Source organism: Pleurodeles waltl, chromosome 9 (assembly GCF_031143425.1).
Source record: "Pleurodeles waltl isolate 20211129_DDA chromosome 9, aPleWal1.hap1.20221129, whole genome shotgun sequence".
NCBI lineage: Eukaryota > Metazoa > Chordata > Amphibia > Caudata > Salamandridae > Pleurodeles > Pleurodeles waltl.
In genome coordinates, this window is record NC_090448.1 from 610,756,693 (window position 1) to 610,782,946 (window position 26,254).

Consider the following 26,254-nt stretch of genomic DNA (forward strand, 5'->3'; position numbering starts at 1 on the left):
TATAAATCATGGGGCCGAAAGCCATTTGGTTTCTAAATTTCACCAGAACCCAAAGATGGGGTCATGTTAATCATGGTATATTTTTTATTTTAAATGTTTTTTTTGGGGGTACGTAGGTTGAAAAAGCTGTTTTCTTCATAGTGCAGCTAACAATGAGCACTGATTGGATTTTTTATGTGGAGGCTTTGTTTACCTTTCTTTAATAAATTGTTACTAAAACAAAGGCAATTCTAAGTCAGTGGATTTAGCTGATTCTGACACTGGAGAATTTGCTGCTCAGTTATGGATTTACTGCATTTACCACACTTTACCATATAATTTGCAAAGTTTGGACATTTTACAGAAAGCTTTGATTGGACTTGAAACAGATAAATGTAAATATTGGCAGAGAAGGTGCCACATAACTTGGCATTTTTTCCACATAATTTAGAAAACATTGCTGCAAGACGTGGTCATCCATGTCACATAATCCTAGTCTTCTTAACAATGTCATGCTCTCCAGGGAAGTGTGAAACCTGTTTCCATAGGGAACCGTGAAATAATTTCCATATTTTACAGTTCCTTTTGAGGTTTTTATACCTTATATTCATTAAAAAAACAATTACCTTACCTGCACCCACTCCTCAGGAGGTGGCCATTCCCTGCTGCAGAGAGTGTCCCTCTGCATGTGCTAAACCACACCTGCACACAAATCTGTCAACATAAATCTTTAGCATTTTAAAATTAGGGAGCTGTTAAGTAATCGAAAAGATAGGTAGGGTGAGTAAACAGATGTAGCAAGAGAATGTTGTACTTATTCAGACTTCTCCCTCTTTAACAATTTTTAGTCTCTTTGAAAATACATCACATCATAAATTACTAAAAACTCATACCTCTTCTTACATTTTTAAGCATTGATTTCATGCCTGCATATTTATTTCAGGCTGCCTCTCAGAAAAGGCTTTAAATTCAGTAGCTCATATTCTAATCAAATTGAATTTAGGAGTGCCTCAATTTTTTCTTAGCTACAAAACATTGGCTCACTAGTCATTCATTAGAACTAAGTGGCAAAGCTGCAGTTGATCATTAAGGAGTTAACCAATAGCTTGCTTGTGTTGGACATACATGTCTCGCTGTTCATGTGAGAATGTTTTACTAATATGGGTGAGGAAGATATTTGAGAACTCATGAAAATGTGTTTGTATTTTAGCTTCCTGGAACACTAACCATAATTCCCATGACAAAATGAAACCCATCATTTCCTCATATATTGCTGTATCCTCTGTAGGAAATGCTTTCAGTTTTGAATCCATCAAGTTCAGGTGTGCCACAGTTTTGGCATGAAATATAGGTTGTTAGCACTCTAGAAATTAAACACACAAAAATATAGAAATTCAACAGTCATAGTTACAGTTATCTCAAGTAACAATAACTTGTGCCCTAAGGTAACTAGAACTCGCATCCCAGTCATGCACAGCTTTCTCATTAATGTTTTTACAGCAAATGTTGTAGTGATATTATCAATGATGTCATAGAATATGTCATGAGTCATGTAATATGTCTGCTAATTAGCAGTGCACGGCGGGGGCTTCAGTTATAGTTACCTTAGGGAATGAGTTATAGTCACTTTAGATAACCGTAACTATAACTGCTGAATTTCTATTGTTTGTGTGTGTAAAATCTGACCCTAAAGATTAGGTCCCAATAGCCTTCGGCTTTTTAGCAAATTCCTAAGATTTTTTTGATTCTATTTGCAAAATACAAAGTCCCTGCAACCTTTGTTTTTTTCAGTGATTTTCAACATTTTTAAATATTTCATAACTATAACATCCCAGTAACCTTTGTTATTTTCAGTGATTTTCAGTTTTTTTTTAATGTAAAGTGAAATTTAATTCCCATATGTTAATTCAACCATTTCAAACCCCCAAAAGGCATCCAACCCACTGCACCCTCCTAGGCCACTTTTGGACCCACTGACCTTATCCCCTAGGGCCCGGTGCATGTTTTTGGGGGAGGGAGCACAATGCCCCTTACCCAGGCTGAGTTTGGCCTCGGGGGCACATCCCCCAGGGTCTGACACTATATTTAATGGGGAAGGGGGCACAGACCCCCCTCTCTGGCTAAATTTAGCCCTGGGGATACCATCCCTCGGGAACTGGCACATTTTGTGGTGAAGGGGAGAATGTGTTCCCCTCAATGGGCCAATTTTAGCCCCAAGGACCCTGTCCCCCGGCGCCTCGTGCATTTTAGGGGAGAGGTTATGTGATGCCACCTCCTAGGGCCATTTTTGGACTTGAGGACCTCATCCCCTGGGGCCCACCATTATTTTTATGTGGGAAGGGGGCATGCAGCCCTACTATATGGGCCGATTTGCACCCCAGGGACTCCATCTCCCTGAGCCCCGGACATATCGTAAAGAGGGAGGGGGTAGGCAGCCCCCCTCCCTTGGCCAATTTCAGCCCTGGAGAACCCACTCCTTGGGGCCCACCCAATTACTAAAAGGAGAGCCCCGCTCTGAGCCAATTTCAGCCCCGGGGACCCAATCCCCTTGGTCCAGCGATTTTTTTAATGGGGAGGGGGCATGCAGCTGACCGTTCCTGGGCCCATATCGGCCCCAGAGACCTCATCCCCTTGGGCCTGTCCAATTACTAAAGGTCGCCATGAGGCCTCCTACACCTGGATGATGTTGGCCCCGGGGGACCCCATCCCTTGGGGTCCAGTGTATGTTTTTCGGGGAGGGGGCACAGGGCCATTTTTAGCTTTGGGATATAATCCCTAGGGGCCTGCCATGATTTTTATGGAGGAAGGGGGCACACAGCCCCCCTATTAGGGTCGATTTTCGCCACAAGGAACCCATCTCCTGGGGCCCAGCCAAACATACTATTCTGGTCAGGCAGGCCTTACTATCGTGAAAAGTACCCATAGTATGATTATTAGAAGTGGGTGTGGACTGGGGGTTTTGGGGAGTATTTGGAGTTCCTTCCCTTTCGACACATACTCCCAGCTTGGATGTAAAGTGCAAAACATGTTAGTGATGGCCCATTACAGAGTGGTTTACTGCTGTCCATTGTTTTCAGTTTAAAACAAAGCCATGTTATCAGGATAATGCTTCTCATGGCCAGAGCCTGGCACCCCCCTGGGGTCATTTGAGGCCCTTCTAGGAGGGCCCGCCCCCCAGTTTGAAGACCCCTGCCCTGGGGCCTGGCCAAATAGTAAAGGGGGCCATGCAGCCTCCTTCATTGGCCCGACTTTATCTCCGGGCACCATTGTGGTCAGGGAAACCTCTATGTACCTGGGGTGGGCACCCTGGGACATAGCAGGAGCTGACCCTGATGGATGGGATCCCAAGGGCCATTAATAGCTTCAGGAGGGGATCCACGCAGCCCCCCTACCCTTCGTTATTGCAGCCGTGCCCCATGGGTTGAGATCCCAGGGCCAAAATCAGCCCAGCAAAGGGGGGGGGGCTGCATGCCTCTGCCCCCTTTTTATCTTTGGCCGGGGAATGGGGTACCCGGGCCTGCATTTCCCCTCCCCCCTTTGGCCAGGCCCTGGGGGATGGGCTCCCTGGTGCTGAAATTGGACTGGGAGGGGGCCCGTGTGACTCCACCCACATTTAATAAGTCCAGGCCCTGGGGAATGGGGGAAAATTGGCCCAGGTAAGAGTCTATGTGGCCCCCCTCCCCTTCTCAATATCAGTCAGGCCCCAGAGGATAGGGTCCCTGGGGCCAAAAGCATAATGTGGAGGGGGAGTACATGTGACACCCCCTCCCAAGGTGTATTTCTGCTCCGGGAACCCATCCCCCCAGGGCCTGGCTAAAGTTTAAAAACCAAAGGGGGCATAATATAAAGAATTCCACTCGGGACCTGGCCAGGGCTAAAAAAAAAAAAACTAGCACAGGAAACTATGCTTGTGTTTTTTAAAATTTTGACATGGATCCTTCATGAATTCAGGGCAAAATCTATGGGGTCAGGGTATTCCTACCTTGCCCCCTTGTGTTGTTTTTAGCATTTTACTTGGGACTCAGTTCCGAATCCCGAGTTTCAAGATGGCTGCCTCCACTTCCTGGTTGAAGTGGCAGCAGCCAATCAGATCTCGGTATGACATCTGACGGATCAGCGAACCCTCTGCATCCCTAGATATCTAGATATACATAAACATGTTTTTGTTAATTATTTAAAGTCTAATGGACGGATTTACACCAAGTTACAAGCCAAATTTGTTAATTCTATTCAGCATTTCAGCTTGTATTTGTATCTATAATCCCTACAGGACATTGCATGTGGAAAACTAATTTTGCTCCGCCCCCGCTTCACAAATTACCCAAAACTTTTCAGACGGCAACTGAATTGACAAGCACACTGGTTTGGAAAATTCTGTGAAGATTTGTCAAACTGTGCAAAAGTTATTGGCAAACCAAAAATCACTTTCCTATGTAAACTAGGTCCTAACTATAACTACCTTCTGCTGTTTGCCAGTAGGTAAGATAAATATGTATATATATATATATATATATATATATATATATATATATATATATATATATATATATATATATATATATTCATTTATTTTTTTCATTGAAAAAAACAAAGGTTACAGGGTCCCAGGGAGCTTATAGTTAGGCTCACATTCAACTCATTAAAAACTATAGAAATTCGGCAGTTATAGTTACCTGACCTAACTATACTTGTGACCCCGCAATGCACTGTTTATGGCCTCACATATGACACCACTCATGACATGGTCAGTAACATTACTGTTGACATCTCAAATGACATAAGTAATGACCTAACTATAACATCCCTGTAACCCTTGTTTTTCAGTGAATTTCTAGGATTTTTTATTCTATTTCCTAACTATAATGTTCCTGTAATCTCAGTTTTTTTGTGAATTTCTAAGATTGTTTATATTCTATCTCCAGACTATAATGCCCGTGTAACCTTTGTTTTTTTCAGTGCATTTCTAAGGTTTTTTAATTCTATTTGCTAACTATAATGTCATTGTAAACTTTGTTTTTTTCAGTGCATAAACATGCATACGTGCATACATACATACATATATCTATACATTTATATATATAAACATATCATATACATACATATACAAATATGTACATATTTATATATATATATATATACATATATTTACATGTATATACATTTATATTTTGAATGTAAGGGTCAACTTTAGAGGTTTCGGCTGATACTTCTGGGGTGTACCTTGAATCTGCTTGACGCTGAGAACTACATTCCCCACCTCCCACAGTGCAAGGAGGCTCACCTACAGAGTGTTGCCTTGAGGAGGCAGGGCCTACTCCCATGTGCTGAAAAGCACTTATGCAAACTGCTTGGAGGGGCATGTCTGCTGATACTAATGATGTGCCTGACCCCCTTGAACCGTCATTGTCACTGGGAACTGCATTCCTCACCTCCCACACCACCAGGAGTCTCACCTGCAGTGTGTGGCCTTGAGGTGGTGGGGCCTGCTCCCATGCGCTGAAAAGCCTTTGTGCAAACTGGCTGTGTGGGGAATTTCTACTGATACTACTCGGGTGCCTGGCCCCCCCTTGGATCTGCATACCCAAACCCCCTTTCTTTATTTTATTTTTTTTAATTTTGGGACTCGACTGAGGCCAAGTCCTAAAATGGCTGCCAACACTTCCTGGTTGAAGTTTTGGCAGCCAATCAAATCTCAGTACATGATCTGTAGAAGGGTTTGCACCTCTACATATGCAAATGTTTTCCTTTAACATTTCAAACACTATTGAACACTACTGAATGGATTTGCACCAAATAAAAAGAAGGACACTTTCTGGAACAAAAGCTACCTTTCTGCCAAATGTGGTGTAATTCTGTTCAGCAGTTCAAGCTGCAGTCATGTCCAAAATTCCTATTGGAATTAAGATGGGAAATGCATTTTTTTACCCCATTTTTTCTCACCCCCGGCTTGAAGGATCACCCGAACCTTTCCGTGCACAACTAGAACCAACTTTACACTTTTTTGGAAAAACACCTCCCGCAAAGCAAAAGAAAAAGCAAGGCTTCAGGCAAGCAGGAGCTGTAAAATTGCTCCTGCTTGCTAGAAGCCAAGGTTTTATCTCCTTCCCTGCCCAAAGACATGTGCACTGGAAAAGAGATGAAAGAATTGCTCCTGCATGCAGGGTGCTGCATTTGTAGCAGCTTCCTGTGTGCAGGAGCAATGCCGGCTCCTGCAGGAGTCAGGGAGCGGTCTGGGACCGGAAATATCTTATTCTAAGTATATTATTCATCAAAGCCTAGAAAAGTTCTCTCTCTCACAGTCCCTCTGTCTCTCTAATTTGTTATTACAATGGTCTCTTCACACAATGATTTTAAAGCATCACACTAGCAAAATATTTGTTTTGAATGTTTTAGTTATGATGCACAGAAGAACAGAGTCACTTCTTGACTAATGGTAAAGCTCTTTGACTGTCACTCAGTAGGTTGAAGTTTCATATACTAGTATCTCATGATAGTGAGTGTGATTATTTAATAATGTTTCGAATTATAAACTTTCCTTGTGATAGAACATTTACATCTTCTTCTATTCAAAATCTTTATGTTGAATGTTATAGTTATGTCTGGACACCACAGTGTAAGCTGTCACCTGTACCCTAAAGATTAACATCTCAGACTGTAACACTGAAGGTTGAGGGTTCAAGTCTATGTGTCTCAGTTGTCATTTCCTTCTTTAATCTTTTTTTAAGTTTAAAAAATTCAAGTGCATACTGAAAGGTGATTTCACGCTATTTAAGTGAGAAATGCATTTTTCTTTTTAATTTGTCCAATAATGTTTCATTCTAGGTTTATCATTCATCAAAGCCTAAAAAAATTCTCTCTCTCTCTCTCAATTTATCTCTGTCATTCTCTTTCACTAAATCTCTCTCACTCTCTCACTTTCTCACTTTCTTTCTCTCTCTCTCTCTCTCTCTCTTTCATTTCATAATGGCAGGTTTCGATTGTTATATAGGGTCGCCCGGCCAAAGGCTGTGCCTGGTGCAGGGTTGGCTACATATGGGCGTAAACTGCAGGGCCAGGCCACAGGCCAGGCCCAGAAGCCATCCCTTGACGCTCACGGCCAAAGGCAGTGTGTGGCATGGGGTTCAGTGTTTATGAAGAGTTGGGCACAGGGTCTGGCCACAGGCCAAGCCTGCGGGCAACTGCTTCATGCACCGCAAAGGGCATGCATGGCAGTGGTTGAAATAATGTAAAATAATAAAAATTACTTTATATTTGAAGAAAAGCATAGAAATTCACTGTAAAAAAACAAAGGTTAAAGTGATGTTATAGTTAGTGTGTAGAATAACAAAAAAATAGAAATTCACTTATAAAACCAAACGTTACGAGGACCTTATAGTTAGATTCTGAATTTACTTGCTCAACACCCACAAATTCAGCAGTTATAGTTAAAGGCCGTGATTACGATTTTGGCAGACGTGAACTCCCATCCATCAAACTCACAGCAGGGTAGCCACCACTGAACTGGAGACTTCTCCGTCGGCCCCATTATAACTTCCCGCTGGGCTGACGGACAGAAACCAAGGCTTCCGCAGGTCAACCCAGCGGGAAAGTGGCAGCAGCATTGTCTCTGGCTCATAATCAAGCCAACTGCTACACTGCCACTCACAGGGAGCACCAGCACCCTCGTAATGTGCACTGTCTTCACAGCACGGACATGGCATTGCATGGGCCCGCCTGTGGCCCCCTGCACCTGTTCCCTGCCAGCCAGGGTCGTAATGTGGTGGTCGGTCTGCCACAGCATCGCCGGTCCGACCGCCACCTCTGGTCTGGCAGTCCTATGACTGCCAGAAGACTGTCAGAATTGTAATTAGGTCCATAGTTATATCAAGTAATTATAACTTGTACCTTAAGGTAACTATAACTTGAGCCCTTGCCATGCACTGCTAATTACCCCAGATCGAGCATCACTCATGACATCTTCATTGATAATATCACTGTAAAATTTGCAGTAAAATTATTGATGAGAAAACTATGCATGGGCGCGAGTTACACTTATCGTAGGGCATGAGTTATAGTTACTTCTCATAAAGTAAATTCAGTACTTACCTATAACACCTTAGCTTTTTTAAGTGAAGATAGATAGATAGATAGATAGATAGATAGATAGATAGATAGATAGATAGATAGATAGATAGATAGATAGATTTGCCAGTTATAGTTCAGTCAGCTAACTATAATTTGCACCCCTGACATGCACTGTTTCTGACCTAACACATCACATCACTCATGACATGTTACATAACACATTGATGACATCACTGATGACATCTACAAGTTATGCAATTGATATTTCACTGCCTGTGTTTGCCTTCTCAGAACCATCATAAAGTAAAGTGAAGTGTTCAAGTATCACTGACCTCTGTGTAAAAATGCCTACATATCAGAGACATTTGTCTTGTGGTTTCTTACAACACAACCTTACACCAGGAGGTTTGCTGCTTCAAAGCAAATGAGAATGCCAAGCTGACCATTTTAGCATAGCAGCCCACTCAGAATTCAACAGTAATGTTTATCTGTTGTATGGGCAGTAGTGATCTCTAAATATGACAGGCAATTCTCCACAAGGGCCTCGTACTGCCCGGGAAGGATGACTGGTTGCCATGACCTTCTTTGTCACCTTGACACCAAAAGGCTGCCCCTGTGGCATAGCTACACTCTATAAGAACTAGTAATGTAAACTACACAATTAGCTAATTTTCTAATATACAATTCAACCTATAAGTTCATAGGTATAAATCCTTATTGAAAAATTGGAAAAACAGAAGACTAAAAGGACATAGTGAATGAATATGTGATTCTAAAATATTTTTCAATATGCTGAGCGGTCAAGTTTACATGTCTGGTGTGATTGGGGAAGAATTGCCTCTTCTATATTGCGAGCGATGTACAACTTCACTCCATAAATGCACTACAAGAACGAAATGTCAATTTTCCACCAAATTAAAAACAATAGCACAGGATCTGCAAAAACTGGTTGTTAGAAATGGGGCTTCTGGTTGGCTAGAGTATGCACCTAAGCCAGGCAGAACCCACCCACTCTAGTCAAGGCAAACGAGTTACACATCCAAGATAACCCCTGCTCACCTCCTTGGTAGCCTGGTACGAGCAGTCAGGCCTAACCCGGACACAGTGTGTAAAGCTTTGGTCCAACACATGCAACACATTTGACGCAATAAATATGCCACAAAGGAACACTACACCAAGTTATGTAAAAATAATCTGTATTGCACTAACATAATTAGACCAAACGCAACAGGTCAGTAATGTCCTGCTACTCAAGCAGTTGTCAGAACATCATATGGTACTCTGCGGAATAAGCAGTGTTCATAATAAAACGCATAAGTTACTTATTATTCTGCAACATAAGCAGTAGTCAAGAATCACATTACCAAAGAAATGCATATATCCTAAATGCCCATATCAGGAACATTAGACAGCGTATGGCAAATCACAAACACAGATTGGCAGAGAATGCCCCTAGAAGGAACGTCAACACATGTATGGCACATCAACAAAAGAAACAGGTTAACATATCACTCCCAGCAGGCCCTTGTAAATATGGGCCCCTCCAATGAAGTTTTCTTCATCAGAGAGGCTAGCAATGGGTGTTGGAGTGGGCATTCCACCGTAACACCCATTGCTTTTGATGCTGCCCCAGATTTACAAGAATTTGTAAATCTGAGGCAACACCAAAATCTAACGCCACCCCAGGGGTGGCATTAGAATGGCACATCGAGGAGGAATGCTTTTATTCCTCTTCGTTTTTTGCTTTTTCAATGTGTGCTGCAGTCTGCAGCACACATAGAAGAAACAAAATACCATAGATGATTCTTTAGGGCAGGAAGGGACATCTTCCTGCACATAAACAGTCAATCCCCTCAGCACAGACACAATTGCACTATGGTGAAAAGACATCTGCGTTGGTGCAGGCTGCCTAATTTGGCACTGGGGGAAACGCAGGTGTGCACTGTATTCTTGTAAATACGACGCATCCCTGCATTTCAAAACTGGGGCAGCACAGCGCTGCTATTTTTGGCACAGCACCATGCTGCGGCACTTTCTTGAACAACTGCCCTAAATGTCCTACCATACCTCGCCCCATGATAGGATCCTCTGAATGCCCTTACCATCAGCAATTGCACCACTTGGCCATGTGAAAAATAAGACCTTTTCAATAAGTAGTGAACACTTTCAAACAGCCACCTATGTATGTAAGTGCTTTACAGATAATAAATTACGTCCATAGCATACTATATACACAATTTATCTTTGTCATATGTGCTTCATTGAGATTCGCTTTATTTACACGTTGATCGTGATACTCATTAGATATCATTGTTTTTGTAGTATTTAAAAAATCAATGCAGTGAAAATACATAGAACATGGTAGAAACTCAGTCTTCCTTGAGAATGGCTTCGCGGGTAATTTTTTGTCTACTTCCTCTTCTTTAGAGACGAAATAGCTCTAATAATCTTGGATGGGATAACTGCTGTAAGCCTTAGCGTCTGAGAATTACACTTGTCTCTGACTTTTTCGGTAATGGCTTCCTGTGCCAATCCGTGCCACCCACATCCCCTGCCATTGTCAGCGCTAAAAGTCAAAGATGTGACAAACTACTGCACTGCGCCTGCCTTCCTTCTTACTGCAGGTGGCTGTAAATGTTTCCGGCAATAGGGGAGTGGGAGGATGCTTGTCTTCTTTGCCCCTTTCAGCTTCACAATCTTCCCTGAGGTTTTGCTTTATGTCTTTGCGCTGAAGGAGAAAGTGGTTGCCTTTTGAAAGTGGTAAATATGTTCTCTACCTGATTTAAATAACACCGTTTTTCTTCACAGAGGGTGTTAAGCCTATTTTCCCAGCGGTAATAAGAAACAAACAAGCATTGGCAAAGCCAATAGGTTTCGCTTTTTTTTTTTTTCTTTTTTTTTTCGCTTTACATTCTTTCTTACTATCTAACAGGTATGTAAATATTAGGAAAAGGCTATAATAATGTCTGTTTGAATTTGATAAACCGTTAATAGTTGTGTATGTTGTATTAAAATCCCGGGGTTTCATACTCATGATTTGTACCTTATTTAATATGGCATTGAATCAGAGTATAGTAATGTGTAGTTAGTAGAGTGCCACTGCACCTGCTGCTCCATTCAAATCATGTTCCATTTAACTGCAAGGTAACTGTAATTGTGACTGCCTGTTTAGTACTGTTCATGGTGCGAAATCATATAGTGCAGTTTCCATTTTTCCTTAACAATGTCAATAAAATGAGCTCCCCTTCCTGTCCGTCTAGATATCTGGTGGCCTAGAGAAATGAGTCCTCGAAGCTGTTGGAAGAGACTTGTTTATTCATGTTTTATTTTTCTTGAGGCCATTAATTAAATGTGCTGCCTCTGCTGGCTGCACAGATCTCCCTAACTGCTATGAGACGCGCCCCAGGAGCGGTCAGGGCCCCACTAACAGCTCTGGATGGAGAGGCCTCGCATGGCTAAGTAAGGCAGTTTTTGAAAAGGCCAAGTGGCAAGCAGGTGTAAATATACTAATGTATAAATCCTAGCGAGTGGAAAAACTACACTTACAGCATGCCCTGGTTCGCATGATGATTGACGGCACCGACCGCGGCTACCACATGCCAACAGCTCAGTGGGTTCCGACGCAGCCCACCAGGCCACGGCACTGGCAAATTGGCTCAGCCGTCCAGTGACGATGATGAACAAACAGTAGGTGCCTGAGAGAGCCGGTATTATAATTTAAAAGATGTAATTAATACTTATAGTAAACAGTTCTGACTGACATTGCTTTGTTCAACTGTCTGACCCATGATGTGCCACGCAACTGACTGACTCACTGCCTCTCATGTTACTTGCATCGCGGGCGACGTGCTGGACTCAGGGGCGGCGGTTGGATTTTTATATAGAAATCAATTGCCTTTTTGAAATAATACAGCCGGGTCATGTGGCCGAGATCTGCAGGCTATGTAGATGTATCTAATTATAGGAAACAGTTCTGTGACTGCTGTATAATTGCTTGTTAGACAAAACTGAACCATGTGCGCCATTGACTCACTCTCATGTAACATTATTATGGCATGAAAGACGACTGCAAGAATCACACATCCCCCTCTCATTCTCAATAATTAAAGAAGATGGCATGCAGAAAAGAAAGAAAATTGAATGCAGCGAAGAAAGAAGGCAGTATGCTGAAAGAAAAAAGAAGTACTTTCTGCGTTCATAGCCAGAGGAAGGATACTGGGCAGTAGCCAATGGAGTTCTTGGTCCCGAGGCAACATGCCAGCATTGGACGGCAAAGAAGAGAGAAAGAAGTGAAGGCATACAGCATGCTGATCAATTAGAAGCAGATAGATTAGAGCGATTTTGGACTAAGCCAGTCGTAAATTAATGTAAGTAAGGGGCAGCTTCTAAGCCACTTTTATGTTTTTTTATCAACAAAAGATTTTGCAATCACAGTGTACAAGCGCACGCTGAAAAGAGAGAGCCCCGTTGTAACAAAAGAAGCTGAAAGTTGAATGAACAAAGTGGTCTGAGTAACAAAGGTAATGGTGCTGTGATAACTGAAGGACACACTTTCTCGCGTGTCCAGCTATAGCCCTCATAAACGTGGTGATTTCATTCCCAATGAGAGGTAGCATTTTTTGCATGGTTGTGATCAAAACATTTTCTTGACCCAAATGCATTTTTTAGCTCTCTGGTGGAGATCTTCAGCAGAATTGAGACAGAAGTACACATGTATTCGAACATTCTAAGATGATTCACAATGGTAGATTTAATAATGCAAAGCAGTGCAGCTTGCATCGAGCGACTAATCTGTGCTGTATTTGCAAAAATATGGCACACCCTTGTGTTTCCCCTAGTGCTGGTGCCAAATTTAGCTGCTAGCGCGAACACAGGCACTCGTGCACCATAGTGAAGGAGTGTCTGTGTTCAAGGGAATGATTGTTTATGTGCAGAAGGGTGTCCCTTCCTGCACATGAACAATCTACAATGGTGATTTAGCACTTCTATGTCTGCTGCAAAATGCAGCAGACATCGAAGTAACAAATTGTCATTAATAATAATTGTTTATGTGCAGGAAGGGACACCTTCCTGCACATAAACAATCATTCATGGTCATTTGCTCTTTGTATGTGTGCTGCACAATGCAGCATACATAGAAAAAGCAAAAACGCCTGGGGTGGCGTTAGTTTTTGTCGCTGCTAAGGATTTCTTGTAAATGCAGGGCAGTGTCAAAAGCAATGGGTGTTGTGCTGGAACGCCCACAGCAACACCCATTGCACACCCCTCTGCCACAGAAAACTGCGTCGGAGGGGCCCATATTTGCAAGGCGGCGTTAAGCCCCAAAATGTGGCTTAACGCTGTCTTGTAAATATGGCACAGTGCACAGCGCCACCAGAGCGTCACAAAAAGTAATGTTTTGATGGCACTAGGGGCTTGCCCCTTAGTATGATTACTGGGACTAGAGTACATCTTAAGAGACCAATAATTGCTCAATTCTGCTGATTGCATTTGTGATTTATATAAAAAGGTGGGCCAGGGCAGTAAGTTCCGAAAGACCTATGGCCCTCTTTCCTCATATGAGTTGTTCAATGGCAATAGTTGCTAAGAACAGTTTTATGGGATTTTATTACTTGCACTAGGTGCCACATTTAATATAAAGTAGTTATTTACTACTCACTCCAACAGGTAGAATTTTATCCTAGGTGGGTGGGAATATTTTATTTCAATAAATCAGAGGAAGGTTTTTTCCTCTGAGATAAGGCACAAAACAATTTCCTACTTGGTCTGGTTTTTCTAATAGGCAATAGTATTTTGATATATTGTAAAACAAATATTAGTATAAAATGTTTCAAATTCAGATGGCCTTACGTGGCCTTGTAAATTTGTGCTGGCACACTGCGCCACTGGAGCCTCACAAAGGTGACGCTCCAGTGGCAATTTGTGCCACTGAGGCCTTGTAACTATGCCCCTCAGTATTCCTACACCCAATTATTTTAACAGCCATTCATTTCTTTTGTAAACAGTTGACAGTACTAGTCTGGAACACAGCCCTCAACTTTTCCTTCACAAATTTTAGATCAATGAGGTTAAATATCAAGTATGATTCAAAGTGACCAGTTGAATAATTTATTAAACTGACTCAATTCAAGTTGAACACTTAACTAACAACTGTATGTTTCTTTATGTTTCACATGGTATTTCAAAAAACCATGGAAGCAGTTATTCATCCCTTATTTTGTTCAAGGTCTTATATTATCTTATAATAACAATGATTTTGAGAAATAGTTTTCTTTCTACACTGTATAGGTTATATCCTGAAACCTATCAGAGGGAAAAGTATTTGAGAAGATTATTTCAGCCATCCGTTACTAGCAGGTGCTCATGATGGCCCTCTGGATCAAGCCTTTACACCAGAATATGGCAGAACACTTTCCAATATAATGTATTCTAGCTTCACATCACACTCCATTCAAGGTTTTTACACCACCATCTGGATGCATTAAGGTCCTTGTAATCCTTTCGGTTGCCAAATTCTACTAGGTCACATCCTGGTGTTGGAGCTCTAGTCAATATAATGATGCCTTTATCCTACAGTTTTTCTTACCAACTTAGAGTCAACTTCTTGACCTTTCTCTTTGTTGGAATCAATCTGCACTCTGTCCCAGTCTTTCCTATTTAATCTAATGTGCCTCCTAATTGTCCTTCTCTTCCCATCTACAAGTCCCAGCTCTGCCTTCCCTTCATTGGTAGTTTTCTGATTGCTAGCGTCTAGCTTATTTCTTACACCTGGCTCACTTCAAGATCATTTTACAGTGGCTTGCAACAGTCCTTACAGTTGAGGCTCGTTTTCTTTGTTTTGTTCTTGCTGCTCTGCTTCCAGGCCTGCTCTTGATTCTGAGTACTTTGGTTTCATTTATTTCTTCTTGCCATTTTTCAGTTTGCAAATTAGTCTTATATGTTTTCTGTTACTTGTTATTGCTTCCTTTTTGTCCCTGTGGTTGTCATTGTTTTAATTCAGCCTACACACCTCCTACCACTGTTGTAGGCAGACTCCCTACTTTGTGTTCCTTGTCCTGTCTATATAGTTTCATCCTGCCCTTCTTAGTGTGCAGATTTCCCATTCATGTGTCCTGCCTTCAAAGTTCTGTGTGTTTTTATTTCTAGTCCGGTTCTGCTCTGTGATTCCAGTCCTACTTTTTCTTCAGCACTATTCTGTCTTCACTGTGTTCTCCTCTTTTCCCTTTAGTCCTTACTTGTACCTCAGTTAACAGTGTGTTCATTGTTACCATTAGTGTCAGTTAGATTTTGAGACCTTGTGCCTCTGGCACAAAGACTCACCCTACATTCATCCTTCATCAGAGCTCCTGGATGTCTACATAGACAGTGAAAATAGCTGCCCTTTACTTTGCTGCGCGATCATTATCTCACTTTCCATGCTATAATTTATGATAGTATGTCTATCATTTTTTCTGAATCCTTCCTATAGTTTGTTGTTGTACTTTTCTGTTATCTTCCTAGTTTCTCTGCAGACTTTCCAAGCTCATTTCAAGTTTCCTGATCACCATTCATTACAATCTCCTTCTATCCTTTCTGGATTTCAGGTACTCACTTGTGTATGCCAAATCACCACCTCTTGAATTCCCTTGTCACCTCAGAGAGCACCCACTCCCTTTTAGTTAGCTGTGAGCCTTGTGATGTGTAAAAGGAACTGTTAAATAACACCACAACACATAATGTAATGGACACATGAATGCATCAATCACCCAACAAAAAACATTAATCTCTGTATTGGGTGATTGAATGGAGATTGCGCATACAACTGAGCAAAAAGAACATGCAGATGATTCCTCATGGGTCAGGGGGATAGATGGGCTGGCTAGAAAGTTGTGTTGAAACAAATAATTCTAAAGAAATAGGTGAAAGACTGGTGTTAACAGATACTATCCTTCACAGTGCCTGATATATAAGTCCTCACATGGAGAGTCATTGGTGTTGTACATATTTACATGTAGCCACATAGCCTCAACGTGAGAAATGCTCTGGGTCATTTGCTTCTCCTGTGGAAGTTCCTCTTTTTTGCACTTCTAATTTTTAGTGGAAATCCAAGTTTGTTTAATACATCTGTTTTTTGTCATTGCTGCAACCTCCTCTTAGCTTGAGCATGGATAAAGACTTTGTTTATACATACCTTCTTTTGTAATTCATTTCAACAGTTTAACATCCTTATGTTGCAAACATAGACGTTCAGGACAACAGGTGGAATTCAAACCAAGTGGTGCCATGAATGGGGAACGTCTCTTTTTCTGCACATTGGCAGCAGGGATACCATGTGAGCAATTTTACTTTGTTACTATTATTTAGAGATCGTAACTTCACAACAGTGTTGGTTTGTTCAAGATGTGCAATTATTTAACCACAACTACCCAACATTTTGTATTTAACCTAAACATGGTTTGAAGTTCGGTGCCATTTAAGGTAGCTCCCATTCATGGTTCGATAATTTAGATTAGTACAGGAAATTCAATCGCATTTGATTATATACATTGTAATTGGTGACCGGCATTGCTATATATATTCACTTGTATTTGGGTAGGAATTTTGTTAGGGGAACCAGAATATTAATGAATTGCATGTTTTCTTTAAGTTTGAGACAATATTGTTTGCATACGCTTGGACTGTAGCCACTATGGTTACTTCTGATCCTCAATATTGGAGGATGATATAAACTGGTAAGTTGCCATGGGGAAATGATAATAGACATAACATTGAAGAAAACAACTTTATGATAAGATTCTGCACATGTAAATAGTGGTATGTATCAATACTATGTGAAAGTAGATTAAGGGGTTGGTGAGGTTTATTGAAATGAAATTAATGTAGTAAACAGGAATACATTTTGGGGTGGGTAAGTGTTCTTTGTTGGCAGGAATACAATTAGGACATTCTGATTTGATTTTGAGAGGATGTAAGGAATACATGAAATGGTTGGATAAATGATTAAGAAACTAAAAAACAAGGATTTTGTTGTAAAAGGGAACTAAATGGAAATGTTAATGGGAACTTGAAGTGATGAAAGTTGATTTGTTGCTTTGTCATCAAGGAATACATATGTATTTGTTAGTGTCAATTTTTTTTGTCATTGACATTAAAAAGCAGTGGTGTGTAAGGAAATTATGTCAGGATATGAAAATTATGATCGGTATAACCAAGAACTAAAAAAATGAATGGGAATGGTGGGGAGGTCCAATTTGATGGCCTTTAATTTCAGCTAATTTATTTGTTGAGTCAAAATATGCAGGTTTGTAAACACAATCTATTGTCATGACATTTCTGCCCTAAAAAAGTTTTTTTTAATGAAACACATTGCCTGGCTGGTTTTATTTATGGAGAATTTGCTAAAGTAAAGAAATCAATACCTGGAGCTTCATGTTTGGGGAATCAATCATTCCTTTGGAAATTTGGACCTCACTCCAAGGATATTGATTTTGGGATGGACATTTAAAGATAGCCTAAATGATTGGGATGCGCTAATCTTTTTAAAGCAGCTGGGGGCAGGAGCCAAGCCCCATGTGCAGATCGGACCGCGGAGGAGGGGCGTGGAGCAGACCCTTTAAAAAACATTTGCGCGCCCGCTTCCGAGGGACGCGCTAATCTTTTGAAAGCAGCTGGGGGGAGGAGCCAAGCCCCCTGTGCAGATCGGACCGCGGAGGAGGGGCGGGGAGCGGCCCCTTTAAAAAACATTTGCGCGCCCGATGCTGCGGGACGCGCTAATATTTTGCAGCTGGGGGCAGGAGCCAAGCCCCCTGTGCAGATCAGACCGCGGAGGAGGGGCGGGGAGCGGCCCCTTTAAAAAACATTTGTGCGCCCGCTACCGCGGGAAGCGCTAATCTTTTGAAAGCAGCTGGGGGCAGGAGCCAAGCCCCCTGTGCAGACCGGACCGCGGAGGAGGGGCGTGGAGCGGCCCCTTTAAAAAACATTTGCGCGCCCGCGGGACGCGCTAATCTTTTGAAAGCATCTGGGGGGAGGAGCCAAGCCCCCTGTGCAGATCGGACCGCGGAGGAGGAGCGGGGAGCGGCCCCTTTAAAAAACATTTGCGCGCCCGCTGCCGTGGGACCCACCCGTGCAAAGCCCGGGCCAAGGGCGTGCCTGTTTTGCGCCCGTCATCGCCCATTAGAGGCTGGGCTGGGCCACCCCTCTTTCGTTTCCTGTGGAGGGTGACTATATATATTTATTAATACTTGATGTATATTTGGAGTTTTACAGAGGATTCTTAATAGTTTTAAATTTTTATTTTTTAGACAGTTTCGTTTGTTGCTTGTTGTATGAAACTTTTTCACTGAAAAATGGGCAGGAAAAGAGGTCCGTTAACTGGTACATTGGGGGGTGGTTTCGGTGGTAGACAGGGAAATGGTACCACTACATTGGATTCCTTCCTCGCAAGAGCAGTCAGGGTTGTAACAAAGGAAATCGATTTGGCAGAGAGGAGGTTATCCATGGAATTGGAGGGCTGGTGTCAGGCCCCAATTGATAGTAGTCCTCGGGAGGGTGCGGGTGTGGAAGTGGCTTATCCGGGGGGGGGCCAAGGTGCAGTTATGGCGGCTGCTGAGTCTGTCCGGGGTGAGCCAACAGAGACAATAGAGACAATAGAGGGGTCTGGTGGCCAAGGACCTTCCAGAAGAAGCAAAATACTTTTATTATCTTCTCCTCCGGCCTGCTCCGTGGACAAATGTAGCACTCCCCCGAGGAAAAAAAAGGTCTTAAAGAAAATGATGCCCAAGTCGAAAACACCTCTCCTGGAGCTCCCTAAGGGTACGAGCAGTGACCTTGCACCTTGCCAGCATTTGGGTTGTGATGTAACTACTTTATTGTCAAAATTCCAGGAAATGATCCAGGAGATTTTGTCCCCTGTTGTGGCGAAATTATCGGCCATAGAAAAAGCAGTTTCTCTGATATCTGTGCAAGGAAGCCAAGGGAGGCACTGTGCAGGTGGTTGTGTGGCCCCGACTAGGCAATCTCATTCCAGTGAGAAGTTGTTCCTGCCGGAGGAAGCTGCGGGGTCCTTGGGGCCCCTGGGAAAAACATCTCAGCTATTGGTTAATCCTGTAAATTCTGGGGGTCAGGGGGTTCGCGCTGAGATTGCCCCGGCTGCACCGACTTCTCTACTAAGGGCTGATAGGACTGTCAACAGGCTTAGTTGTAGTAGGCAGCCTGATCCTGAGTCTGTGGTAGATGGGGAGGTCGGCCAACAGGTGGTTGGGAATGATAATCCGAATCTGCTGACGATTAGGTCTTCATTGGCTTGTTTGGATCTCCCGCCAGCTTGTGCCCCCTATGTGGTGGTGTTGACGAATGTACCTGCTCTTGCTCCTGGGGTAACTGAGTCTACGGACCAACTCACAAATAAGGCTGGATATTGGTTGAGTAAGAACTTTGATTTTTCATGTAAGGATTTTAAGGATATTCTGTTTTCAGAAGAATTGGTTGGGTTGGGCCCACAAATAAGGTGGGGAACGAAGATTGTATTATTATAAATGTTAGATATCCTGCCCTGACTCAAAGGCTCCTCTCTACTTACCGTCCTGCTGTTCTAAGAGCAGGTACAATGGGTATGGTCCCTCTGGGTTATTTTTATGACCACATGCGATTGAGTGTTGGGGCTTCTCTTGGCATTGGTAGGAATCCCCCTCTAGGTCAGAATAGCTTACAGGCAACTAGCAGAAGAACCTTCACCAACAGTAACTTATGTTTGGAAGGGGTGGATTGACAACGCGTCGAGACCCTGACTACACGGGTAGAGGTGCCTCCACAGTGTAATCTTATTTCATGAAATATTGCGGGGTATGATGCCAAGTTATCTGATCAGGCGTGGGTTAGGTGTGTGGTTAACTATGATGTTATCATGCTTCAGGAAACCTGGTCGGAGGGGATGTCTATGTGGGATGGGTATGACAGATTTGCAATTCCAGCTATGCAGTCTCTTGGTGGCCACTCGAAAGGTGGCTTGGTTACCCTTATACGCCTTTCTAAGATAGTGGGTGCTTTTCAAATTAACTGCAACCACTGGGGTATATTGCTGGTATGGGTAATTTTTTCCAACAATTTTAATATTTTGCTGGTAAACTTTTATAATGCTGTGTGGGATGTAGGGTGTTAAATTGGGGCCCTGTTCTCCGTTCTTCAGGTTCTGAAATATAGAATGGAGGAGGTGGGGCTGGAATTCTGTGCTATTGTCTCTGGAGATTTTAATGCTAAGTTGGGAAGGCTCAGTACTGTGGTTAATCCCTTTATGTGTGACTGTGAGGATTATTTAGTGGATGGTCTGCAGGACTCCAGAGGCAGGGTTCTTATTAAGGAACTTAGGAAGATGGGCCTTTTGAATTTTTGTGATATAGAAGCAGTAGGCACTCACCAACTTCCAACCTATGTGGGAAGAGGGTCTGGAACCACTACTGATTATATTTTTGTGTCTCCACCTATGAAAGATCTGGTGATCAGGGGTGAGGTGCTAGGGGAGTGTTTTAGTGATCATAATCCCCTTATAGTGTCCTTCAAACTCCCTGGGGCCCTACGTAAATTAGGACGAGGTGGGCCTGTAGCGGTGGAGATAAGAGACCAGGGTAGGCGGCTTGGGTGGAAACAAGTAGATTCCCAAAAAGTTATAGGAAGGGTGGTGGGGGAAAATTTACATCTAATTATGGAAACACTCTTGACAGAGGCTCCCAATCCTAAAACTGTTATGGATGCAATAACAGTAGTAAATGCAGCAGTGAGAGACTGTCTATTATCAGTAGGCAGCCACCCCAGTAAATGCAAATGTGGCTGGTTTGACAAGGCCTGCTATGATGCAAGGGCAAACCTGAAGCTGGCCACTAACAAACATCCTAGAGATTGGGTCCTCGTAAAAGAAGCTAGAATTAAGTATAAAAGGGCCCTGAGGGATAGCAAGTTAAAACATAAAGATAAAGCCTGGGAAGAGTTAGAGCGTGCCATAGCTCTGAAGGACCCTGGCTTGTTTTGGAAGGTGGTAAATAGAGGTTCCTTTGGAACAGAAACATCTGAGGGCCTTGGTTGTAACATCGCCCCGGAGGCCTGGGTAATTCACTTTTGTAAAATTTTTGAGGGTACTCCCCTAAGAAATAATCGGGATAACGAGTATGATATGGCCCCTAACCTAGCAATTAGGTTTTCGCTCCATGAGGTTATTGATGCGATACAGAGTAGCGCTAGTAATACAGCTCCGGGCCCAGATTCGATCCCTATGGATTTGTATAAATCTAACCCCCAGTTATGGGCACCTATTCTCTTAAATGTTCTCAATGCAGCAGTTACTGTGGGCATTCCTGCCTCTTGGAGATTAGCCTGTATTGTCCCAGTGTTTAAAAAGGGCGATCGAAATGATCCTAAGTCCTATCGCCCTATTTCTCTCCTGGACTCTTCTGCGCAGATCCTGGGACGGATTATTTTAAGGCGTCTAGAGGCCTGGATGATAGGAAATTATATTTTAAGCCGGGATCAGTATGGCTTTAGGGAAGGCCTCGGTACGCGAGAACAATGTTTTAACCTATTGATGATGATCGGTAAGTACACGCAGGCCAGGAAAGGTACCCTCTATCCTGCTTTTATGGACCTTAGTTGTGCCTTTGACAAGGTGAACCGGTCTATATTGTGGGAGAGGTTAAATCAGCTAGGGTTGGATCCTAATATTGTAGAGCTGCTCTGGTATCTGCACTCTGGAACGGTTGCAAATGTGAGGGTGGGGTCTAATGGGGAAAGCTCAGAGGCCTTTAAGCTTTCTAGGGGTGTGCGCCAGGGGTGTGTTCTGGCTCCTACTCTGTTCCTTCTATATACAAATGGACTGTCTGATTTTTTGATGGAACATTGTAGGGATGTCCCAAAGGTGAATGGTATTCATGGCCCGCACTATGAATGGTCTCCGGGAAATAGTTATAGCTTATGTCTCCTTTATGTCAGCTTTGGGTTTAGAGATCAAGTTTAAGAAATCACATTTTATGGTTTGCGGAAGACCCTTGAGCAGGGTGGGGGAGCTAAGGATGGAGGATCAAATTATTAGCAGGGTCCATGAGTTCCCATATTTAGGGGTTATTTTGGATGAGAAAGGATCTTGGAAACCCTGTATTGCCAGAAGGGGTGTGCTTTTTCATGCAACAGTTGGTGCGACTTTTGACTTTGCTATAAGGGTAGGCAGCAAACCTATCAAGCCTTTGACTTGAAATTTATAGGCGGAAATGTCTCCCTGTCCTGCTGTATGAGCAGCACTTTGGGGGTATAGGGATACCCGAGCCCCTACGGTAGAAGAAAATCGGTTCTGCGGAAGGCTATTAGGAGTTGGACAAAATATCATCTGGAACTGGAGCTTGAGTTTGTGCAGGACACTATCCAGTTGGCTCCCCTTCTGTTATGGATTTCAATCTGGAGTAACAAACATGCCACTCTTAATAGGGATATCTTAAGGGTTTGTTTAGCTTGCGACAATGCAAAGAATGTTCCCTGGCTGACGCCTATAAGGAAGATGGCCCATGATCTGGGGCAGCCGGATTTGTTTGATTATCCTGAGGGCCTGACTAGTCGTGATAAGAAATGGGTTAAGGATAATTTTCTGAGAATACAGGAGACCAAGAGGGAGGGGGAGGCTTTAGGGAAAAAATCGATCAGGGACTTTATCATGCTAAAGATGTGGGTGGGTCCTGAGCGCTATCTCTTAGAAATAAAGGATGTGAGGGAAAGGTCTCTTATAACTCGATTCTGTTTGGGGATCATTAGAAGCAATCTGTGTTTCCCGTTAGGTTAGTATGGGGAAAAATCTATCGGACCCTGCCCCTGTGATGGAGTATCCCAACAGACCTTGCCCCATTTTACATTGTTTTGTGTTTTTTATGCACTGTTTAGAACTCAATTTTTATTACCTCTCCTAAGGCCTAAGGGTTTTGTGCAATATCGTCCTTCTTTTATGTGGTTGCAAATGGCCTCAGATGTATTGGTGTGGAGGGGCCTGGGATCATTCCTGAAGGGAGCTATTACTTGGCGTAATAATGTAGAGTTTTTAGAATGAATTCATTTAGTTCATTGTTTTTTATGAATAAGGTCTTACATGTTTATATTTTTGATGGGTGGGTTTTATTGAATATGGTTTTAATGTTATATTAACAAATGTATTGGTGATTATTTGTTTTAATGGATGAATTTTTTCATACCGAATAAAGTCTTCTTCTTGCCTATATGATTTGAACATAAGTCAGAGTGCTCCTCCCTATTGTGTATAGATTTTTTGTATTTTTCATTATTGAAAAATGTGGACTCTGTAACAATTCGATCAAGGGGTGGTGGCACCTGCAGATGAATTATTAATTGCCATCAGAAGAAGTAGTCAATCAACTTTTGATAGTTCATACATGAAAAACAAACAAAGGTGAAGCTGAAGGGAAGTACCAGAGTGGACATCAGAAATTCCAGCTTAGCCAAAAGTTGAACAAATAAGGAAAGGTCTGATGAGTTTTTTCTCCCACATTACTTCTCCATTATTTTCCCTCTCATTGCTGCCCCTTTCATTCTTCTGCACTACAATGTCGCCTTTGTTATCTATCCGACAGTAAGTTTACCCCCAAAGTTTGATTTGAACATTGTCCTACATATGTTTTCAGAATATTTCATATATTGCATTTTGATTTCTGTCCAAAATTCATCCGTTTGTTTTGCATATCTTTTTCCACTAATATTTTTTCTTGTGCACCTTGCATTATGTTTTAAACTTTACCTTTGTAAAGTGCTATAAAACCCTTGTACAATGTTTGCACTATATAAAAACGAATACATACTTTTTCTACATTAGTTCCATAAGACCTTAGACAAGGTTTTGCAGATACAGGGGATCAATTGACAGTAAATATTTTTTTTGAGTTTGGTTAATAATCCTCAAAGTCATGATAATTTCACACTGGACACATTTAGCAGTTTTTATGTAAACACGGGTTTATAGGAATGGAAGTGTAGCGTTTGTGGTTGTACGTCTGTCTAAGAATGTTTTTTTTAGAGAAAGTAACAGGAAATTTGTAGAGTGTACATTCAGCTCTAAGGAATACAGCTTTGGATTCCCATCTAATTGTAATAGACATTTTGATGATTTGAGGCATGTAGCAACAGGTGCAGGATAAAATGTTAGGCTTCAGGGGGTTTGCAATGGGTGTGGCTGTCAGCATGCCACCGCCACACCCTTTGCTTTTAACACTGCCCCAGATTTACAAGAATTTGTAAAACTGTGGCAGTGCCAAAAACTAACGACAAGCGTTAGCATGGTGCAACGAGGAGAAATATTTTTATTTCTCCTCTTTTTTGCTTTTTCTACATGTGATACATTCCTCAGCACACATAGAAAGAGCAAAAGGCCATGAGTGATTGTTTAGGTACAGGAAGGTGCCCCTTCCTGCAGAGGAACAACCTACAATGGTGATTTCTTACTTTTATGTGTGCTGCAGAACGCAGCACACATGGTAGTGGCAAATCATCATTATTGAATGAATGCTTATATTAAGGAATTCTCTTCAACGTAAACACCCTTGCACCGTGGTGCAAGGATGCCTGCGTTGGCACTTGAAGCTAAATTTAGCACCACTGCTAGGAGAAACACAGGGTTGTGACTTATTTGTGTAAATACAGTGCATTCCTGTGTTTCAGATGTGACGCTGAACTGCCAATTTTGGCCAACGCCCCCTGCGCCACTTCTGTGTAAATATGCCCCTTAGTGTTTAGTTTGCAGGATAATTAACAAGAATACCCAACAGAAGCCTAGCTTCCTTCAAACAAGCAAAGACATAGAAGCTTGTATACAGTAGAATAAAATTCCCTTGGGGCTGTATGATGAGGACAAGAGGATTGGTACAAGGTTGAGGACCCTGGACTCCATTTTCAATCATTCTTGTGATGCACAAGAGATTGACTGTTTAGTACACTTAAAATACATGTCTTAAAATTAGTTTTTGTGCAGATCTAATGTGAGATTTTGATAAGCATACCAAACGTTTTTAAGGTGTGAAGTCATGCTATGTTATTTAGAGTTCAACCTGAAGTATTAAATAGTTGAGTCCAGACAAATTGCATTATGGCGTACATTGTGACTGGAATTTCACTAGGAGCTTTCAATAGAAATTAGACTCAATTGTTAACAGATATAAATGTTAGCTATGGCATAGTAAGACAATTAATGAAATCAGTGGTTGAAGTGGGCTGGACTGGAGGTGCACTACGTGCCCCTACTTTTCTGATTTTTAAAGATCGTTCACCTATTTTTTGTAAAAAGACAGCCGTCCCTGGATGGTTAATTCTGATATTTCAAATGCACTTGAGTTGAAGTGTCCTACAATGAGTCTCCTATGCTCTGAAACGGAAACCGGGCAGACAGCTAAAAAGCCTTTCTGCCAGGGTGCGTGCTTTCCTGAAAGAAATGCAAATGTGAGCAACGGGTTAATCTGCAAATGTGTAGGGTAATCTAAAAATGTAAAGGATGCTTGGGAGCTAGTACTGGCTTTAATTGTTCGAAACACTTAAAGCTTTGGATGACAAATATTTTTTTGGGGAGTGGTAGTACAAAGAGTTAAAACTGGGCTGTAAAGTGCGTACTTTTAATTTAACCTGTATTTATGTAGTGCTTTCTACCGCTGAAGTGGTGTTATGAGGACAGTTACGTAAAAAAATGTATTACATGCAGTCTGGGTATTACTAAAATCTGTATTTTGGAAGCACCATTTTATCTTAAACCTTTTAGGAAGTTTTTAGCTGTCTGTATTATACTGTGTGTAATGCAAGTTTAAAATAATGACTAACATATTCACACAGGCTCTGACCTCGTAGCACTAATAATACACCAGTCACTATTTTCCACTGCACCAACCAAGAGTCAATTCTGTGGCTTGTACACTAAGTAATAGAGGTTTCATAATGTACTTTAGAGCATTTCCCACTGAGCAGCAACTTTTTAAAAGGTATTTTTCCTTTAAGCTGCTTGTTGTTTCATATGTAGCTACCTGATTGCGAAGACCAAAAATACTTACAGAATATTTAGATTTTTTAGTCACACCTTTGAGCCCACCCGCACGCTCACTGACCCCGCACCATTCCATGCAGCATCACAGTTACCATACTTTTTTAAATGCACTTCGACCTCTGAATAAATAGCATAACCTTTTCTGTTCCATTGCTCTTCAACCAATCAGCGAGA

General features: G+C 42.1%; 1 protein-coding gene across 6 annotated transcripts in view; it reads left to right on the forward strand.

The window, feature by feature from the left end:
* The window catches only part of LOC138259714 (leucine-rich repeat and fibronectin type III domain-containing protein 1-like protein), a 3,031,897-nt gene that overhangs the window by 1,210,534 nt on the left and 1,795,109 nt on the right, over window positions 1-26,254 (forward strand). For 3 of the 6 annotated variants that reach the window (XM_069207608.1, XM_069207607.1, XM_069207610.1), the window contains one exon: window positions 16,239-16,354. The exons of the other annotated variants lie outside the window; for them this stretch is intronic. The gene's annotated coding sequence lies outside the window, so the exon portion shown is untranslated. The remainder of the gene's footprint in view (window positions 1-16,238; window positions 16,355-26,254) is intronic. 6 annotated transcript variants of the gene reach the window in all.